Below are 20,588 nucleotides of genomic sequence, written 5' to 3'. Positions count from 1 at the left end.
AGATCGCTGAAAGAAAGACACTTTTCGGGCAACCTAATACTAACCACGCGACAGCACGCGAAATGATTCGATGAAGGAGGGATACTCGCCGCTTCTATTCTCGAAACAGATTAAGAAGAAAAAGAAATAGAAGGACACGAGGGGAGGAAAAAAGGCAAAGCGATAAACATCGTAACTTGATATCCGAATATTACGTATCAATCACCCTTCGATCCAGCGAGAGAAAAAGGGGCAAAAATTTGAGCCGCCGTTTCACTGGGATGAAAGGATTAACGAGGAGGGCATTATATTCGATGGAGCGAATACGGCGACGCGCCACGGCTTCCCTAAATCCAGTGCACGCGGAAATCCACCGGTACACCGGTGACGCGGTCATTTTGCCCTTTTTTCCCACCGCTTCTTCTTTCTTTTTCAGTCTCCTCTATCTTTTTTTTTTTCTTCCTTTTACTCTCTATTCTTTTTGTCACGTTTTATCTTCTCTCCGTTCGATCCAGAGCGGTGACGACTGCGCCGATGCGCCGTACAAAGCCAGTCACAACCTGTCCGCCAGACTCACGGTTACGGGCAAAAACGAGGGAAAGATAGGCGCGCGGCGTGCAGGGTGTCGTCGTCAACGATATTCGAGTGGGACGATTTGTCTCGTAGCGAAACGCGCGCGAAAGCTCGACCGACCGGCTAGCCGTACGTATCTTCCCCTAGTTCTTCTCTCTCGCTCTCTCTTTTTCTTCCTTTTACTCTACGTTTATCACGTATATAAAATGTATATTTATATGTATATAAAATGCGTCGATATATAAATATTGTAGTATCGTGGACGAGGGGCCTGGGGAGTATCGGGCGAATTATAAACAGGCGTTTGCGAAGCATGTGCGTGGTAGGGCTAAGACAAAAGACAGGGGGTTGCTAAGGGACGATAAACGAATTAACAGTCATTGTGAGCTGAGAAGTCAGAGAGTGCGAATTGCGTTGTCGAGATAATGTTGCTAGCGTTGTCGAGAGAGTAAGAGAGAACATTGGATCCGTGGTGACGAGAGTGGCAAATTAATTATCTCGTTGTCTTAATTATAATACGTTATTGTGATTATTTCACGTTAAACAACCATCGTTTCCTGTTTAATCAACATCTGTTTAATCCATTAATTGCAAATAAACTAATCGTAATAAAGATCCTACGATATTATTATATGCATATAGATATATAATATATAGGATAGGTAATATGCGAAGGTAAATGTATGAATGTATATACGTTGAACATAAAATACACACGAGGAGAGTGGATGGAAGGTAGCGGCAAGTTTTTACGCGGGCAGCTCGAGTGAATGACCGGTCAGAGCCGCCTCTCACTCTCGTCTCTCTTCCGATTCATTTGTCTCTCTTTCGTTCTGTTTCTTTCCCTCTCGAGAGAGCGTCGACTCTCGACAGAGCACGACTCGAGAGAGGAGAAACGGACAGGGAGAAGGAGATCGAACGGGAGAACGAGTAGACAGAAGGAGACGCGAGCAAGCCGATGCAGTTGGTCGACTACGACGTACCTCTCTGTGGCTTTCTGTGGCCACGCGGCGCGACGGTGCATTAGGCGACGTGCACACTACAAAACGGCCAACAGGCTGCATAGACAAACGTGTTGCATGTCGAAACCGAAACGGATCCCCTCGGTCGCAACTCGGCCGACTAACCAAGGCTTCCTTGCCTCCTACGGGAAACGTATTGTCTTCGCGTTTCAATATTTCGCGTAACAGCCTTCCCCCTGTTTCTCCTACTTTTATATTTTCTCCTCTTTTCTCCCTTTTTTTCTCTCTTGTTTCCTACAGTTTCGCTGCCTTTCCTCGTCCATATTTTTTTTTCTGTTTTTTTTTTCCCGCCGTTGTGGCTGTTAATTCGTGACACGTCGTCGAGATACCAAGCTGTCGGATGCGCCTCTCGTCCCGGATCCTTTCGGCCACAACGATGACGACGATGGCGCGGGACGCGAGCGTATTATGTATGTCGCGGCGTTATTAAAATCTTTTAGCCAGCGACACGTATTTCTTGTCTCGTTTGTTTCTGCTGTCATCGGCCGTGATGGAAGCGCCAGCTTTCCGCCACCGTTTCATCGTTCAAGTTCCACCGATAGGCGACAACGCGAAGCGAGGCAACGAAACGCCTTTAACGTTAGAAAGTAGAAAGACGTCGAACGCACGTTGCGTTTTTACCTGTACACACATGCATACGTATACGTACACGTGTGCTTCCTGTTTTACTTTTGTATCGCGGATATCGTACACGGATATTTTTATACCGACAGAAACATCGGTATATCGTTTTTCACTGTTTGGATACTACTGCGAAATACGAACAGCTATATCGTTACAGTTCGTACAGCTCGTACGCGTAATTCAACTTTAAACTTTTGTCATTCGACAAGCTCTCGCCGAGGAAAAGAACCTTTCTTTTCCGACGTATCGTCGCGTACGATCCGCGATAATTTTTACTCGGAAGATTGTCAACGTTTCCTTATCCTTCTTTCTCGTATCTCGTTACGATTACGTTAGTACTGCCATCGTCGCAGACTTTTATAATTGTCGCAAAATTCGTACGTTCTCAACTCTTGCTTCCAGCACGAATGAAACCGCTTAGAGAAGAAGCAGATGGGAAACAAACGGTAGAAAAAAAGAGGGAAAAGAGGTGTTTCGCAGTAAGAGAGAAGAGTTGTGCCGCGCGAGAAAATACAAACGGCCATATTGTTATCGTTGAGCATCGCAAAACGGGGCACATTTATATCCCTTAAACCTCCGACGGATTTCTTATTTATTCCATCCTTGGCGAAATTTTTCAATTTCCTTCGGCTCCATTCAACGCCACCGCCATATGTATTCAACGTGCGCGTTACCATAAGAAACGTATTGCTTGTTTTCCCTCTACTCTCACGTGCTCCGTCTTTCTCTCTTTGCCTGCAAAGGTTCAGGATTCAGCGCGCATCCTATGTATTCCTGAAGGCTATTGCACAACAGGAAAGCTTAAGCGCTAAAGAGACCGAAGGTTCCGGCGATACCAAATACCGCACTTTGTTGCCACATACTCAATTTGCTTGCATCCTGTGTCTTAAGGTCGACCCATACGGTACGTCTGTGAACTGCGTTTTGCTTCCACTTCGGCACGTCGAATTTTCCCAGTCGGATATGGATACACACGTTTCCGCGTTTCCTCCGCTTTTTAATCCAATTCTCTTTAAATCTCAGGAGTGTAACTTCTTCCTTACAGATACTTCGTGTAGCTTTTTCTCGTCGTGCTGTGATTGATCGTACGAAGGGGAAACGAAACGGAAAAGGTTTGACGGGAATGGAGCGATCAAAGGAACATCGAGCATTTTAATTTGTCGATCGTTTCTTCCGTAATATACGTAGAATCGACGATTCTATCAAATTGCACCAGAATTTCGTTCGATCGCGAAGTATAAGATATCGTAAGAAGCCTGTCATTTACAAAATTGAATAAAGAGAATCCGATCGTGTACTTGAATCTTTCCAAATGTTAACAAGAAATACTTCAAGCAAATGTTTCAGTGTACTGAGTTCACAACTGAAGGAGTACGAATACAAAGGCTGACACTGAGAATCTCTTGTCCAGTTTACAGCAATCTGTTTTATTTCGTTCTTGATCCCAAAGCGCAAGAAGCGATACGGTCCAGGAAGTCGCGCGCAATTAGCGAAGTGATGAACAAAGGTTAAAAAATAAAACGAACGTTGTTGCGTCCTGCAACACTCTACCTGGACCCGGCCTAACCCCAGATGTCTGCGCATCCTTACGGCGTACCCTCAATAGCCTTAAGTACTCGTCATAAGTCCCAATAATTTGCTTGCTAAGGCCCTTCAGACCGAACAAATATCTTTTTCTAAAACACTTTCTAAGGACTATTGTCTACCACGGCTGGACAAGGGAAAGTTGGGTTTTTCCACGTACGATGCTTCCTAATAGCAAGTTTCTATCGAGGGCAGTTAAGACCCTTCCTAGTCCACCAACCTTCGTTTAACCAATTAACAACAAATCCGAGGATCCCGTGCGCTAGACACACCCATCCTTGGCTTTCCTCCGCTACAGCATCGTCACCGAACATCACTGATTCTTCAGCCTTCAAACATACATCCTTCGACCGGGTTTACAGCCGAAGATCAGTCAATCACTTATCTTATACACACGCACCAGCGTAACTATCTTCTTCGCAAAGTTGTTGAAATAAACTGTCATTCATACTCTGTTACATCAGTGTCATATTCAATTAACCACCTCTATTATCCTAATCGTAATAGGGGATCGATCATTTTGTGGCGTCGATTATCTAATCGTAAAGGGAATTTACGACTCCCGTTGGCGTGCTTCCTCGCGATCGCGTCTCTCCGCGAGTGGTCGAAACAAACGTAATTTTGGAAACTAATATCTACGTTTATGTAACTTTGTGGCATCTCACAGCTAAAAAGTTATGATCCCAAAAAGGTAATATAAACGAGACGATAGTCGATTTGGTACTAGCGCGATATAAGATCAGAATTCGTCGATATTCTGTGTAATCATTTGATATTAATAATCGATTTTGGGACGTCGATCGATACAAAGCTGCCATTGACCAAAGACTCTATTTCCGTACAAATCTTCTGCGAGTTTGTTGTCAGAAGTAAATTCATTGTCGTCTTTTCTTCTACGAACTCTGTAGTTTCTAGGTAAAGTTGCATTTCCAGAGAAATTATTCTTGCGCTATAGTGACATTAACAAGTAAGCATACATATCCACAGGGCCGACGTGACCTTCTGCGGGGCTGGGTTCAACAATTTTGCGGGGCCTGAATACACGTTCAAATCCTACACTTAAATTTTACAACGAGGAATTATTTATTCACGAATGCTGTTACACATTATATATTTTTTATAAGCAGTTTTTTAAACAAATCCAAGTAATACTTTTTCGCATGCATAATTCGCTTTCAAGGGGGGAAAAGTTCAATGAAAGCACAAATTCTGTAATCATGTATGACTTTTGCAAAAAACTATTGATGTAGTTTAATTTCTCTAAAAAGTACATTTCTCTGAAAGCGCTTGGATTTTTTTTTATCTAAAATAGTTTCCAGGATATGAGGACTTTATGGAGTTACACCGAACATTGACGATTTTTGTCGTTATTAAAAAAATGTCTCGCATCTGTTAATGGTATCGTCATTCCATAAAAAGTTAATCAAAATCGGTGTTTTTTAATCGTGTAACACTCGTAGACCGCAGGGTCGGGTTCCAGCGAACGCGTTGAACCTGCCTTGCGCCGGCCCTGCATATCCTTAACAAAACGCTGCTTCTAGAAAAATGTTCCAAATTTTCCGCTATAAATTTTTCCATCAATTCGATACGTGCAACCTCGCTTTTATCGCAAAATTTCTACGAAACGAACAAATTCCGTGCATCGATGGCGCAATTTATAGAGAGAGAGAGAGAGAGAGAGATATCGATTGTTAATTTGAAAGGAAAAGCTACGTGTTACTGAGAGTTCGAACGAACGGAAGGATTAACGAACGAAACGAAAAATCGTAAGAAGCTGTGATCGCAAACCACCTTGCGGCTCAAGTACCATGGCGAGTTCTAGGGTCAAGATCTCGAGCGGGACAAAATAACGTGCAACGCTTGAGATGGAGAGAGAAGACACTTGGAGAGAAGGAACGAGCGATCGGCCAGTTTCCGGAGGCGCCTTATCTCCGGTACACGGCAACAACAAGTACATCGTGCAACGCGCCATTACGTGCTGATTATGCGAGACAATGGCTGTTTTAGCCACGTATCCGGTCGAGAGTCTGATCCGTGCGAAACTCGCAACAATTTGCGGTACGCACGAACCTTAGAAAAAGATGGTATCGCGCGAGGAATCCGTAATTTTCTCGTAGAAATACGATCGTGTCGTTACAAATGATTAAAAAACGATCAAAGATTTTCTCTATCAATTAGACGAACATTCGCTACGAATATCTTTTATCCGCTTCAACGTTTAACCGGCGAAATATCGTAGCGAAGGAAAACAAATCATTTGGATGATTTGAAAAATTCGTGGAAAATGGGCGTCCCCACGATTCATCTAGTTGGTTTGCACGAGAACGAGCCAGCCTATAGCAAGTCGACACCTTCGCTTCGTGAAATAAATTTCAACGACCGCCGCCTGAGATTTATGTACTGTCTACGGTCGGTAGAAACACGCGATTCTCTATCTATCGACAGGTAATCTTATCAAAGCAATGCGTGCAGCCATTGCGTGATACTAGACCAGACCTTGATATATTTACTTTGCAGATTTCCTTCGTAATATCAATCTTGCTCGAATGGGAGGAAAAATTCCGCGACATAGTAAGCCGGTGAAACTCGAAGACGGATGGCCGTTTGAAAATCCTGTTATTTTCGAATCGTGACTGCGCCTTATTTCGAGTCGTCGTATTTACTCGCGACCTAAATGTTACCCATTTGAAAAATACAAAGAGATATTGTTTTATTCTAATATTATTAAATTATCAATACGAAAACCAAACGAGAGAAACAAATATTCTTTCATCACCTTTGACATTTCGTTAAAGATACTCCTTATACTAGAAAAGAAAAAAATAAAAACGCTGCTTTGATATCTAATCTAATCTCAAAGTAAACCCTTTTCATCTGTACTTTAAACTACTTATTAACTTACTGTGCTATGGTGAAATAAAATGTCAGAATATCGATAAGGATGAGAAGCATCGATGGTTTAGCAGCTTGTTGTCAACCACGGAATTTGAACTCGTTTCAACTTTTGCTGCTATCAGACGCGATGGCCGGTTGCGGAGTATTAAGAAGTTGGATGAATCATGAATAAATTCATCCGATAAACGACCGCCTTTGTACGAGGCAAGTTTCTTTATACCGGCTGGACCCTTACGACGCGATGATAAAACTTGTCTCTCGAGGGTACTTGAATTATTAGCGCGCGCAAATAGAACGGGGCTGTCGGTGAAATTCCCTGCAACTTGCCGCCACGTTCATTTTCTTTCATGCTAATCGTGTCACGATCGATCGGTTAGCAACTTATTAAAGCATGATTTAATCAAAGAAATGCTTAAGTTTAAATGTAATAAATACACAGCTACGAAGGAATAAAAGAACTGGAATTGCGAACAGTTTCGTATTGTTAGCAGAAAATACCTAGCTACCACTATATCACGAAATATTCCTATTTTTTTTTTCGAAATAATCATGGGAAATAAAATTGTGTAAATTTTTTGAAGGAGAAGATAACAGATTTTCCTTTCCGATCTTATTTCTACAATTTCTAAAACCATCGAGAAACATGCAGATCGAGCGATGTGCATCAAGATCAGAGTTTAATTGTTTTACTTTAAAACTATGGTCATCTGGAAAAAATAAATAAGAAGAAAGATATTAAACGATGTGATTTTTTATTACTTTTTATTTTTAACTTCCGATTTCTGATTTTTGAACGATATGACATAAATTAAAGCAGAATAATAAATTAAATGGAAATAAAATAAAACTAAGAAATACAAGCTGTCCGACAATTAATGTTACAGTCGGAAACTACGTTCAGTAATCGAGAATATGGAACAAAATTAATTTTTACAATTTCGACTGAATCGATATATAAGCAAAATAACGAACGGCGAAACGACAAGGATTTTAACCAGCACACAATTACATATTTAATATTAAATATTTATCATACAATATTAATTTTATAAATATCATACATCAAATTAAATTAAATGTAGATTTAATCGAGTTATTCGCTGATCGGAAACTTCTACAGGCGTAAGTTTAAAAATGCACAGAGAAGAATTCAGCTGAGTTACGTGGAATTTAATTCGAGAAAATGGAAGCATACTACATAACATGACGAGATTTTTATGCGAATGTAATAACGCATTAAAAAACAAAGGAACTCTGAAAAAGTAAATTATTGCCTACAACCGAAATATGTAATCCACTTCGACTCATCCTTCGCTACCAGAAATTATTTTCACTTATCGAGAATTCCATACAATTATTAATTCCGATCGTCTCGAAAATAAAATTTCAAATCGATACATTTTATTGCATACTTTCGATTTGTTTTTGCGCGCAAATAACTGCATTCCTTATTCTATCGATCGCTGTTTGATATCCTGTAGTATATAGTCATGAATTTGACAAACAAAAAACCAATTTTAACAATTGAAAAATAGGGAATGTTTGTCGAAAGAGAAGAAAATCATCTAGCGAAATGTCGATAGCTATAGATTAAAAAATCAGAGAATCGAAAAAAGGTGAAATATCTTAACGTGCGAGTGGATCAGAAAATCGAATCTCCAGCGTATTTACATATTAGCTCGATAATGGCTGGTCCTCCGTACTATGCTCCAGCAGGACAATCGTGTTATCGGATCATGCGGATAATACCATTACGTGTACCAGTCGCATAAATACAGATACGCGTAACTTCCAACCATACGGTGAAACTGCAAAAAATGTTACTCGTCTGATAAAATGAAAATGCCGACATTTCCGTTTAATGACCGTGAAGCGACGGAACATGCAATTTTTTACGGAAAATTCAAATTAGTAACTCAGCTTTTAATATCATACGTTAATTTTCAAGTGGCTCTAGATATAAAAGAAAGCTAACCGCTCATCTACTCGCAGATGAAATTGTTCAAAGAGAACAGGCGAAAACGTTTTAAAATCTGCAACATCTATAACGAATAACATATCGTGTACAATACAATAAATCTGTTCGTTAAAGTTTATCAAAGCCAGATACACACAGCATTCTAAATATTAATTTAACAAGGTTTCTCTGCCAGAAAAGTTAGGTAGATACATGGTAGTTATTACAATTTTACTTTTGTGCCGTAAGGGAAAATAATTCTCGAGCAACCCTTTACACCGTGTCCGATGAATTCTACGACGTCTGTAAACGTTTGAAACGATTCATCGAACGAACACAGTTTAAGGGAACACCCATTACTCGGTCGCAATCTTTCACAAGACAATAAAATTTTGGCAAAACGATATCTACCACACAGACGTATAGTTGGAAAGATCTTCTACAAAGAACGATATATTCCATTTAACTTCGTAGCGAATATTTTTCCACTGGTTTAAAAACAATTTACAACTATGTAGCTTGGAATGAAAATAACGATATATTAGGTTGTCCGAAAAGTGTCTTTCTTTCGCGAACGTGTTTTTTACAACAGTGCACCTTCGTACAAACGTGAAGCCAAGTGTGTGAAATGTCGCGGTGTTTATCTCAATAGAACAAAATGTATCGTACGTAATTCGACAAAATAATAGAAAACAAAAAAAAAAAAAAACGATGCGCGTTTATTATTTCCTCATAAAACGAAAAAAACTTTTCAGACAACCTAATATGTACTGTGCACGAGAATCGATAAAAAAGCATGACATGGTAATGAGAAGAGTAGGAAATATGCTGTCTACATCGCTACATTTATTATATCAAGCGATTTAAAAGGACGAAGGAAACAAAAAAGACTGTGAAAAAGACTATGGAAAGATATCACACCGATAACGATTATTAACGAAGTTTCTATCGATCGATCGGAAATAAATAAGATTTATCACGACGCGACGAAAAATTTATCGTTTTACGTTTCAATGTTTACCTTTCCATCATTTTTCCTGCATCTTTAATCGCTCGGCTACTTTTAACTTTAGCAATCACGCAATGTCGTGTATTGTCCGTACTGTTCGATCGTGCGACTGACTGACTTTTCGTCGACTCTGACCAAGTCTGGACAAAAATGAAATTGTACGGTTGCAGTGCACTTGGCAAACTATTATATCTGCGCTTTCTTAGTTGGATTCTAGAATCCATTTGCGGTCCAGGGTTATGCGGATACCCGAAAATTTCGGGTCAGATAGCATCGAATATTTTGATTGGAATCTGGTCGGGATCTCAAAAGTATGGGACTGCATACGAATGCTCCGATACACGTAACTTCGGTTACCCAAGATTCGATTCTGGTGAATTGCGTTCGTAACTATTGGTTTTCCGACAGCCTGCAATATAAACTATTCCATTTTTTCTCTCTTTTCGCGAATATTGCCGTTTTATTAAAATTTCAATTACTTAAGTATACGCGCGCGATTTAACGCTTCAAAGCCTCTATCGCGTTTCGTCCAATCTTTGCAGAACTGATTTTAGTTTCGTACGATCTTCAAATAAATATCGTTAGCATCAACAAGGACAATCTGTATATTTTATCGATATAATATCGAGGTTTGTGAATCTCAATAAAAGAAAATATTAGACGCAGAATTGTCTTATATTTTTCCAAATATTCGCATCTGTAATACCAACCTTACAATCAACTGTCATTGAAATTGCAAACTTCTGCCACGTTTTCGTACCTTGCTCGTTTCCACGAGAAAACAGCAAAAAAATAGATGTCGATAGATGGTCGAAGAAGCACAGTTTATAGGACAAAGTTTACAAAAAAGTTGAAAAATAGATCGAAAATAAGAAAACCAATGACTCGTTCGATCCAACAATCTTGAAGTCGCGTAACATGTGTATACGTTAGAAACGCAGTCCACAGGCCGTACGAAGTCGGTTTTACCCGAGAAATGTTGCCATTTCTCCCTAGCAAAGTCCAGAGAAATAGTCAAATAGCCATATAATCCAAGGAAAATCGACATTGCTTACCACTGAATGGCAATGTGAATAATGATAGATAAATCTAAGTGGGCAGCTCTGCGCTGAGTTGTTCCTTTCGAAACGAAGTATCAAGAGTATTGCGTTACGTATGTGTGTTATATTAGGTTGTCCGAGAAGTTTCTTTCGTTTTATGAGAAAGTAATAGACGCACAACATTTTGTTTTACATTATTTTGCCGAATTACGTACAATCCATTTTGTTCTGTTGAGATGAGCAACATGACATTTCACAGACTTGGTTTCAAGTTTGTACGAAGGTGCACTGCTGTAAAAAAACACATTTGCGAAAGAAAGATACTTTCCGGACGACGTAATGTAAAAATCCCGACAACATCGACGCGTTAATACTTATCTATAATAAGTATTAACTTATTATAAATAATCAGCTACGTCACTGCGCCACGCCAGAAAAATTACTGAAAATTCTCAACGCGAGAATTGATTGTAATTTTAACAAATAAATAAAAAAAAAAAAAAAAAAACATCGACGCGTGATGAATCGTGGACGGAGCCACAACTATGTCAGAAAACTATTATCCGAGTATTTTATAAAATAAAATTCCCACTATTTGATAAAGTTACTTAGTACGAGTTTGAAAAAGCTTCCTTCGGCCGCAGATTTTTCTATGCTCAACCGAATACTTCGTTCGAAAAAGAGCGACACGACGAGCGAGACGAATAAAACAGCAACAACTTACAGCGCGGCTGTCAATCAAATCTGGTAATGTTCACAAAGAGATAATAATTGCCAACAATGTTCAGCCAATGGTGGGCAATATCAATTTCGGTCACGTTATAACGAGACATGTTAGCTATTCAACTGTTTCTTCGAACTTTCCCAGGCAGCGCTGCAACTGTACGTAACGCAAAGATTTTCCAGACAAAGCCTACTTTGTATCTCTGCAGACTGCGACAGTAACCTGTATAGAATATTAACACTAGAACTACCGATAGTTAACACGAAGCTATTTCTACCAAAACCAGTGAAAATGAGTGGTCTTTAAAAAATACGTAATGATAGAATATTTTTATATTTATTGATTTATTACTTTCTTACAAAAGGAATTCCACGTTATGCAGTACATTTTTGGTATATTAATCCATCTGCGAGGGTTGACACATTTATAAAATTGTAAAACCAATCAATTTGACTGGTGTGGTATTTCTAGTGTTAGCATCTAGCGATCCAGCGATCGATCCGGAATTTTCCTGATATCTGATATCATCATATCGAATGATGCGCAGTAAAAATTTGAAAAACGCGTGGCAAGTTGTACAAAACGAGGAAAAATTGTTTAATTGGATTCGATAAACAAATTGCAGGACCCTTTTACACTTTGACAAGTACCAGCCATTTTGACTGGTGTTGGTATAAGTTGCCTTGATACAAAATTATTTTGATTTTGAATACATAAAGAACAAGATAAAATTCATTATATTACTCTTTTAGTTATCGCTGCGAAAGTTATTACGTCATGGCGGAAAAAATATAACGCGAAGTAGGAATCTTGAAATAAAATTGTAAAACGGGTCAATTTGACTGGTGTGGTAGTTCTAATGTTAAGAAACCAGCACGATAACGGGCTATTTTTCCAGTATCTAATAAATATTCAAATCTATCTGAAAGTTAATTATTATTCAATATATCGATAAGTGTAATCTTCTTAACTGTCGATTCCTCGCAGAAGAATTCTTTTCTTGGAATAAAGTTCTGCTTGCAACGCTATCCATACCGAGGTATAATTTCCATGCAGAACAACATCTCCCTTATCTAAATAATAGAGCACCGTCTCCAGGAAATCTTAAAACGTCGCGAAATGCCTCTAAACCGAATCGAGTCGTCGCAACAGCCCGCAGCAGTAGCTGTTGCCAAAAGAAACAAGCTGAAGAGCCGCGTTGCAAAAAAGAGAAAGAGAATACTAAGAGCACGAAGAAGAGGAAAAAGGAGACAGCCACGGAGGACGAGCCGCGGTAAGATCCGATCCTTCTCTTATCTCGGCCTCATTGTCGTCAGAAATAACGATGCACCGTCGAGTTCGGAGGTAACACTCGAGTCACGAAACTTGCAGCTCCAGTCACAGATAGAGGAAAAAGATGAAGAGGAGAGGAGAGAAGGAGGCCGTGGCTAGGATGGGTGGAGGGATAGGAGTCGCTAGACTCAATTAGCCCCGCGGAAAACTTTCGTTGTGGGATTACGACGTCAACAACGTCGTTCCTGGCCAACCGACGTTCCGCGCCTACCAGCGAAATTGCGGTTCGTCGAAAAGGCGTCCTCTCTCGACTCTCGGCAGACAGCGCGAGACCATGTCGTTCGCTGATCTCGACGGCAAACCGGTGTTTCCAGCCAGCGTTTCCTTTCTCCGTGCCAGCTTCCGCCGCAGCGTCTCGTTTCTGACTTCGACTCGTCGGCATCTTTTTCACTTCGAGTAAGTTTCCGTGTTTGTCGTACCACCGTTTCCACGCCGACGACTCTTCTGGCATACTCGACCAATTTTCAACCGAATTATCTTCGGCTGAAATACACTTGCCTATCTCAGGGTCCATCGGCGCTTCTTTTATCGACCGTTCACATCTATTCGAAATATTCGGTGCATTTTTAAAGATCCATTCTCGTTCTGCGAGAGTGAAACGATCCGATCGGTAGGAAAAATCTTTCAACAATATAAATAACGGTAGATTGCCTTCGATAACTATTGAGATATGTGTAGTTTTGTCTGCTGCACTAGATTAGCCGTGTAGTAGTGACACGCATATATGAGTGTGAGTGTGTGAAGTATGCGCATGCATAGCGTCTCGTAGGACAGAAAAATGCAACTGTTCCGTTGGTAATGTGGTAAAGAAGATGGTGAGACAAAGACAGTGCTGAGACGCGTGCAAATATGTATCGACAAATATCTTGTAAATCACATATGAAATAAATCTGAAACTATTTTGATATCAATTCTAAATGTAATCTAAGTGTTCCTACACATATATTTCGGCGATTAAGATGCACAATTATCAACAATAAGAAAAGTAAACTAAAATTTCAGGGAACTGAAAATACCTTAAAATCGGTCTGTCTTCCGTTTTAATCGCGTAAATTCGAGACAAACCCGTTTCTTCGGCGAACCGATTATTAGGTTCGATGATACTTTAATTCGTTTTCATGTAATGTAATGTAAAATCTTTATAGATTACTCGTTTCACGGATCTGCTCGAACTTCGAAATAGAGTGGCGTACACCGATACAAAGCGATCTTTCGCTGTAAAAAGCGTTCGATATTAACCTGATATTAAGACTTTCTCGTCCAATTAGCTCGATTAACAGCGCAACTTGCTTGGTTTAACTTTTTATTACTTGGTTTAATTTTTCATTATCGAATCTTTCGGCAACGTTCTTTCTTCTCGCCTTCTCTCCTTCTTTCTGTCTTCGATCTTCTGGTAGTTCTGTACCGCACCTGTTCGTTGGGCCTTCGATGCGGTGACTTCTCCCAAAGAAATTTCCCCCCACAGTGCAAAGCGACATGGAACGCGGAAGATCGGTGGAATATCAGAGTCACGTAGCTAAGCTGAATCGAGAATTCTCGCGATTCTGTCACTTTGTTGGATCGGATCGTCTTCGCGAATGGCCTCGCGATCGCTCTCGTTATTTCCAATTTACAGTTTACACCGAACTCTGGCAGAGAAACTCCATACGAACGACAAGAATCGGTTACGGAAAAACACTGGCAAATGATTAACGTGCATTGAAGAAAGAAGAGGGTAAATATCTGTATATTTGTTATACTTGTAGGAAAACGACAAAAATGCGATAGAAAAGTATATAAGAAACATAGAACAAACACAAGAACGTATTTTCATGTTACCAGTTTCTATTATTGTTACTATTCCTTCGTTTTTTTTTTTTGCCAGTTACCATTTTTATGTTACCAGTGTCCAAATAATTTCCCAAATTTCCCAATCGTGTTTCTATCGATATTTAGAGAGAAGAAGGAAGATTATTTTATCACACAACTTGGAATACATAGATTCTTCTTTAATTAGTTTCCATTACGACGAAACACGACGTTACGACTGCACCTGTTATTTCAAGTTCTTGATATAAGATTTTTGAAAAGGACAGGAAACTTTGCGTGTGCCCATTCAAATGGAGAAACCTGCCGTAGGGACTTTGCTTGTAATCGATTGTTTGTAAACGCAGACACGACAAACCAGACAGATAATAGTGAACTCGCCTTGCTGCTCGCGAAACGTTGACTCCATTTCGGGTGGTTAACGGATAAACGTTAAATACCCAAAGGCGAGCTCCACTGTAGTAACTCGATTGACTTTTCCATCCCTTTGTACGAAAGATGGATACCAACGTCCTTAACCGTTTTAGTGCCACGCAGCGCGATCGCGCTGTTGACGTACTGTGGTGAACTGTGTCGTGATGCTCGGTTATGATCGTCAATTCGCAACGCGCTCGGTTCCGAATGTAGCTCGTCGCGAGTCATATTAAAGTTTCCTCTCGGAATTACTTTTTTCAAATAATCGTAAACAACCTGCATAAACGAAAAAAAGAACAGCGCGATCGCAGAGTGAATCGGCATTTCTCAGAAATGAATGAACGAAGCGCTATCGCGCTACATGCCACAATCCGACACGGATTCTTAACACTAGAACTATCGATAGTTATCACGAAGCTATTTCTACCAAAACTAGTGAAAATGACTGGCCTTTAAAAAATACGTAATGAAGGAATATTTTTATATTTATTGATTTATTACTTTCTTACGTTGTCCGAAAAGCTTCTTTCGTTTTATGAGAAAATAATAGACGCACAATGTTTATTGTTTTATATTAGTTTATTGAATTATGCACGAACGTAATAATAGAAATAGAACGAAATAAATCATACCTAATTCAATAGAATAATGTAAAAGAAATTGTTGTTCATCTATCATTACTAGAACTACCGATGGTTAACACGAAGTTATTTTTACCAAAAAAAACAGTCAAAATGACTGGCCTTTAAAAAATACGTAATGATGGAATATTTTTATATTTATTGATTTATTACTTTCTTACGTTGTCCGAAAAGCTTCTCTCGTTTTATGAGAAAATAATAGACGCACAATGTTTATTGTTTTATATTAGTTTATTGAAGTATGCACGAACGTAATAATAGAAATAGAACGAAATAAATCATACCTAATTCAATAGAATAATGTAAAAGAAATTGTTGTTCATCTATCATTACTAGAACTACCGATGGTTAACACGAAGTTATTTTTACCAAAAAAAACAGTCAAAATGACTGGCCTTTAAAAAATACGTAATGATGGAATATTTTTATATTTATTGATTTATTACTTTCTTACGTTGTCCGAAAAGCTTCTCTCGTTTTATGAGAAAATAATAGACGCACAATGTTTATTGTTTTATATTAGTTTATTGAAGTATGCACGAACGTAATAATAGAAATAGAACGAAATAAATCATACCTAATTCAATAGAATAATGTAAAAGAAATTGTTGTTCATCTATTATTACTAGAACTACCGATGGTTAACACGAAGTTATTTTTACCAAAAGACAGCCGAAATGACTGGTCTTTAAAAAATACGTAATAATAGAATACTTTTATATTTATTGATTTATTACTTTCTTACAAAAGGAATTCCACGTTATGCAGTACATTTTTGGTATATTAATCCATCTGCGAGGGTTGACACATTTATAAAATTGTAAAACCAATCAATTTGACTGGTGTGGTATTTCTAGTGTTAGCATCTAGCGATCCAGCGATCGATCCGGAATTTTCCTGATATCTGATATCATCATATCGAATGATGAGCAGTAAAAATTTGAAAAACGCGTGGCAAGTTGTACAAAACGAGGAAACTAGCTAATTGGGGTTCGATAAACAGATTGCAGGATCCTTTTACACTTTGACAAGTACCAGTCGTCTTGACTGGTGTTGGTATAAGTAGCCTTGATATAAAATTATTTTCAGTTTGAATACATAAAAAAGAAAATAAAATTCATTATATTATTCCTTTAGTTATCGTTGCGAAAGTTATTACGTCATGGCGGAAAAAATATATAACATGAAGTAGAAATTTTAAACCTGTTCGAACCTATGGGATCCAACTATGGGGAACAGCGAGTAATTCCAATATAGAAATTCTTCAACGATTCCAATCAAAAACTCTAAGATTCTTAATACGCACCTTGGTATATTACCAACGAAACAATAAATCGCGACCTTAAGATACCTACAGTTAAAGAAGAAATATCCAAATTCAGTAATAGATATAACATAAGAGTTAATAACCGCTAAAACCCGTTAGTTACATAATTACTTGACCCGATGTATCAGATCCGTAGGCTAAAAAGAAATTATCCTCTAGATTTAAACATTAGATTCAGCAAGAATCAAACATAGCATAATTACTTATTATTCACGTTATAGTACCACGCCAGAATAATTTACTTATAATTCTCAATGAGAATTGATTGTGAAATTCTCCCAAATAAAAAAATAAAAAAAAGAAATAGTAGGAATTTTAAAATAAAATTGTAAAACCAGCCAATTTGACTGGTGTAGTGGTTCTAGTGTTTTAAAAACCTCTGGCACTAAAACGGTTAATTTGAAAGCGAAGAACCAATATAGAATATAGGCGTATGGGTAGATATTATACAGCGTTTCATAGAACAATGTCGACATCGTCGGTGTCGTTCCATGAAATATTACATCGGTACGAACAAATTGAACGAACGAACCGTTGCCCGTTTTTCCTACAACGGCCGGCTCGCTTCATCTAGCGGCGGACTTTTTATCGAAGTTAGGGTACGTTTACGTTGGAGCTGCGATGAACGATAAGAGCGGCGATGAGAGCGAACCATAGAAACACATGCAATTCCGTTATATGCTTCTATTATAAAACAATTCCATGTATTTCTACGGTTCGTGGTCATCGGCGATCTTGTCGTTCAGCGCAGCTGCAACGTAAACGTAGAAGAACTTCAAGAAAAAGGCTACAAATCGTAACGTTTTGTATTTCTATCGTATTCGAGTCGCCTATCACAGTTCGGGTAATTTCAATGTGCTGATCGTCGATGCTTCGCATTCAACTTAACACTAGAATTACCGACAGTTAAGACGAAGCTGTTTCTACCAAAAATTATAATTGTATAATTGCTTTGGTTACCGCTGCAAAAGTAACTACATCGTTGCGGAAAAGGAAATGTAACGCGAAGTAGGAATCTTAAAATAAAATTGTAAAAACAGTCGTTTTGAGTGTCGTGGTAGTTGTAGCGTTAAAGATGATCGGCTCTCAGAAAGATCAAACCCTAGTGTCGCATCGAATTAAATTTGAAGAGCCACGCTCGGCTTTAACCTGTCTACTCAAAATAATTGTACTCGAAATACTCGTACTCGTTTTATCGCGGCGCATAAAAGCGAGACAATCATAGACTTGACACAGCAGCTCGAACGAAACGTAAATGATTCGATCGATCGGTTAGTTGATCCGACGATAGGGATAATTGTAATTGAAACTCGTAGACGGAAGTGTCAATTACCGTTCGTCGTCGTCAAACAACCGAGGCAGGTATCAATAACAACGTCGATCAATGCTTTTTTTAACACTTGCACGCTAATGGATGATACGTTTGCACGACAGGAACTAATAAAAAGTGTTAAATAAATAGCATCGACATCTCGAAGATCGCATGCTGAATTAAAAAGTCGATTAAAAGTCGAACGAAGATATTCGCTGTCTTTGCCCTTTTGAACTGATAATTCTCGAAATATAGGTCGAACGTAGCAAGTAAGTATCGAAATAAATTTAGCATTGCCCAAATAGAAGATCAGATTGAAAGGTGCGTCGATACTTCGAACGGTGTGAATTTATCTGGAAATCCATTTCTGCAAGACGAAGTTGTTCTGTAAATACCGCAACCGCGAAATCTAAAGCGTACCACGAAAATGTCGACCTATAGGAACTATAGGAGAATATGATATAATCGACGTACAATTCCCAAACGTATCGGAAACGAAGCAGTTCATAGTTGGCGCTATGCTTTCAGATATTAATTAGCACTTCTTGGTAATTCGATATCGTAATCTTCACTCACGCAAGATGGTTTTCGAGCATCGAGATCGTCAATTTTATGCAGATTCCATTATTAGATATCCCATTTCATCTCATTTCTTTCCTTGTTTTATCTATTCATCGATTATGAATAAAAAATGGTAAATACTTGGATCGCGCGACTAACTTGACGTTCTTTCCGAGAAGATTCGGAATATGATTCACGTAAAATTTACTAAATTGCAGAAAGTAATATTAGAAATATACAAGGCGAAAATGCAAAAAATACGGTTGAATGTTTGCGAAATTGCGGATCGTTCGTGTCTACGTTGGAAGAGGAAGCGAAACGTTTCCATCAATCTTCTGACAAAATTATAAATTAATTGCTGAGTAATTTCAGAAAGGGAACCTTTTTACTTTCTTTCACGCCGATTTCCGTCGTCCATATCAATGAAAGTAAATTCGATTGCGTGGATCGTGAAACGCTTACGCGCGCATCTCGCGGCTCCGGTATCAGCGCAGCGTAAGAATACTCGCTTGCAATCTGTTACAGCGTGCACGAGGCCTACGGTCCACGGATAGAAACGTCGATTAATACGTGTCACCGTTCTATCAAGCGAGCTGCACGATGACGCGTAAGCTCGTGGTCGTAAGCTAAGTGTATCGAATCGATCATTATAGAAAGACGGATAGAGTGGATCAATTTACATTTCGTTTATTGATAAAACCGAGTACGTGTTTGCTGGATTTCAGAATTCACATACGAGATCCGTTATGAGCAAATAGCCACGTCGTCGACTGTGTTATTTTCGTAACGTTTAAATTTAGCGGATCGAAGGAACTATCGAGCGTGCCACTGTTTCGAGATCACGATATACCGAATGAGCTATAAAGGCAAACGAATCGTGGCTCAAGAACTCGCTGACTTTTACCATTCTCTCCCAAACGACCGAATCTTACGGCCAACGAACATGTCGCATCGATTTCTTTCCATCCTTTCCCTTTTTTTTTCTATGTATCTCTCTATCTCTCAAGCTACTTCTTCGATTCCCTTAGCAGTTTCGCAACTCACGTGCCTCTCGCTGCGGAACCGATATCCAGTTTGCGATTGCAGCTTCCATTTCACCTCCCGTGCGGGTGTTACATCGATTTCAGGCGGCCACAGGAGACATTACGACGATCCACTTGTTCTCCACCATGGCAAGACTCGGTTTGATCGATAGGACGCGCGAAATCGGTGAAATAAGCCGATAGAAAGACGATAGAAAGTCTAGTCGTGGCGGAAGTCGATCAACGGTTCTTTGCTCTTTGCAAAGGAATTCCAGTTGCTTGGATTACACGCGCAATTTGAAAAACACCTATTATCATGCAAATTTTATTCGCGCTCTTGCTCGGCTAATTTTACATTTTTTAGCGGAAGGAGGAAACTCCCTCTTTTCCCAAGTATCTTTATCTTCTTCTCTCTTTTCTTCCCTATTTTCATCCACCAGTAGAAACGCGCAATGTTCACGAGCGAAATTTTTTGGCCCTGGGCAGTGGACGTACAGACAGCGGCAAGTAATAGCAAAATTCGCATTGGCTGTGCCATCGCTTGCTTCGCGGCTTACCGTTTGCCGCTCTCTATGTCCAGGATCTTCTACGAAGATACACGATAACTCGCACGATCGTTGGAACGTTTTCTTTTGTTATAGAAAGAAATTTTTTTTATTTGAAAGCAGTTTACAATCAATTCTCATTGAGAATTATAAGTAAATTATTCTGGCGTGGTACTACAACGTGAATAATTAATGATCATCGTATGTTTGACTCTAGCTGA

At 39.2% G+C, this 20,588-nt stretch overlaps 1 protein-coding gene across 3 annotated transcripts in view; it reads right to left on the bottom strand.

The window, feature by feature from the left end:
- LOC126868893 (semaphorin-1A-like) overlaps positions 1-20,588 on the bottom strand; it is a 382,771-nt gene that overhangs the window by 206,290 nt on the left and 155,893 nt on the right. The window lies entirely within an intron of this gene.

The sequence above is a fragment of the Bombus huntii genome, chromosome 8, assembly GCF_024542735.1.
Source record: "Bombus huntii isolate Logan2020A chromosome 8, iyBomHunt1.1, whole genome shotgun sequence".
Lineage (NCBI taxonomy): Eukaryota > Metazoa > Arthropoda > Insecta > Hymenoptera > Apidae > Bombus > Bombus huntii.
The sequence above is the reverse complement of the archived record's forward strand: the minus strand, read 5'-3'. Positions and strand labels throughout refer to the sequence as shown.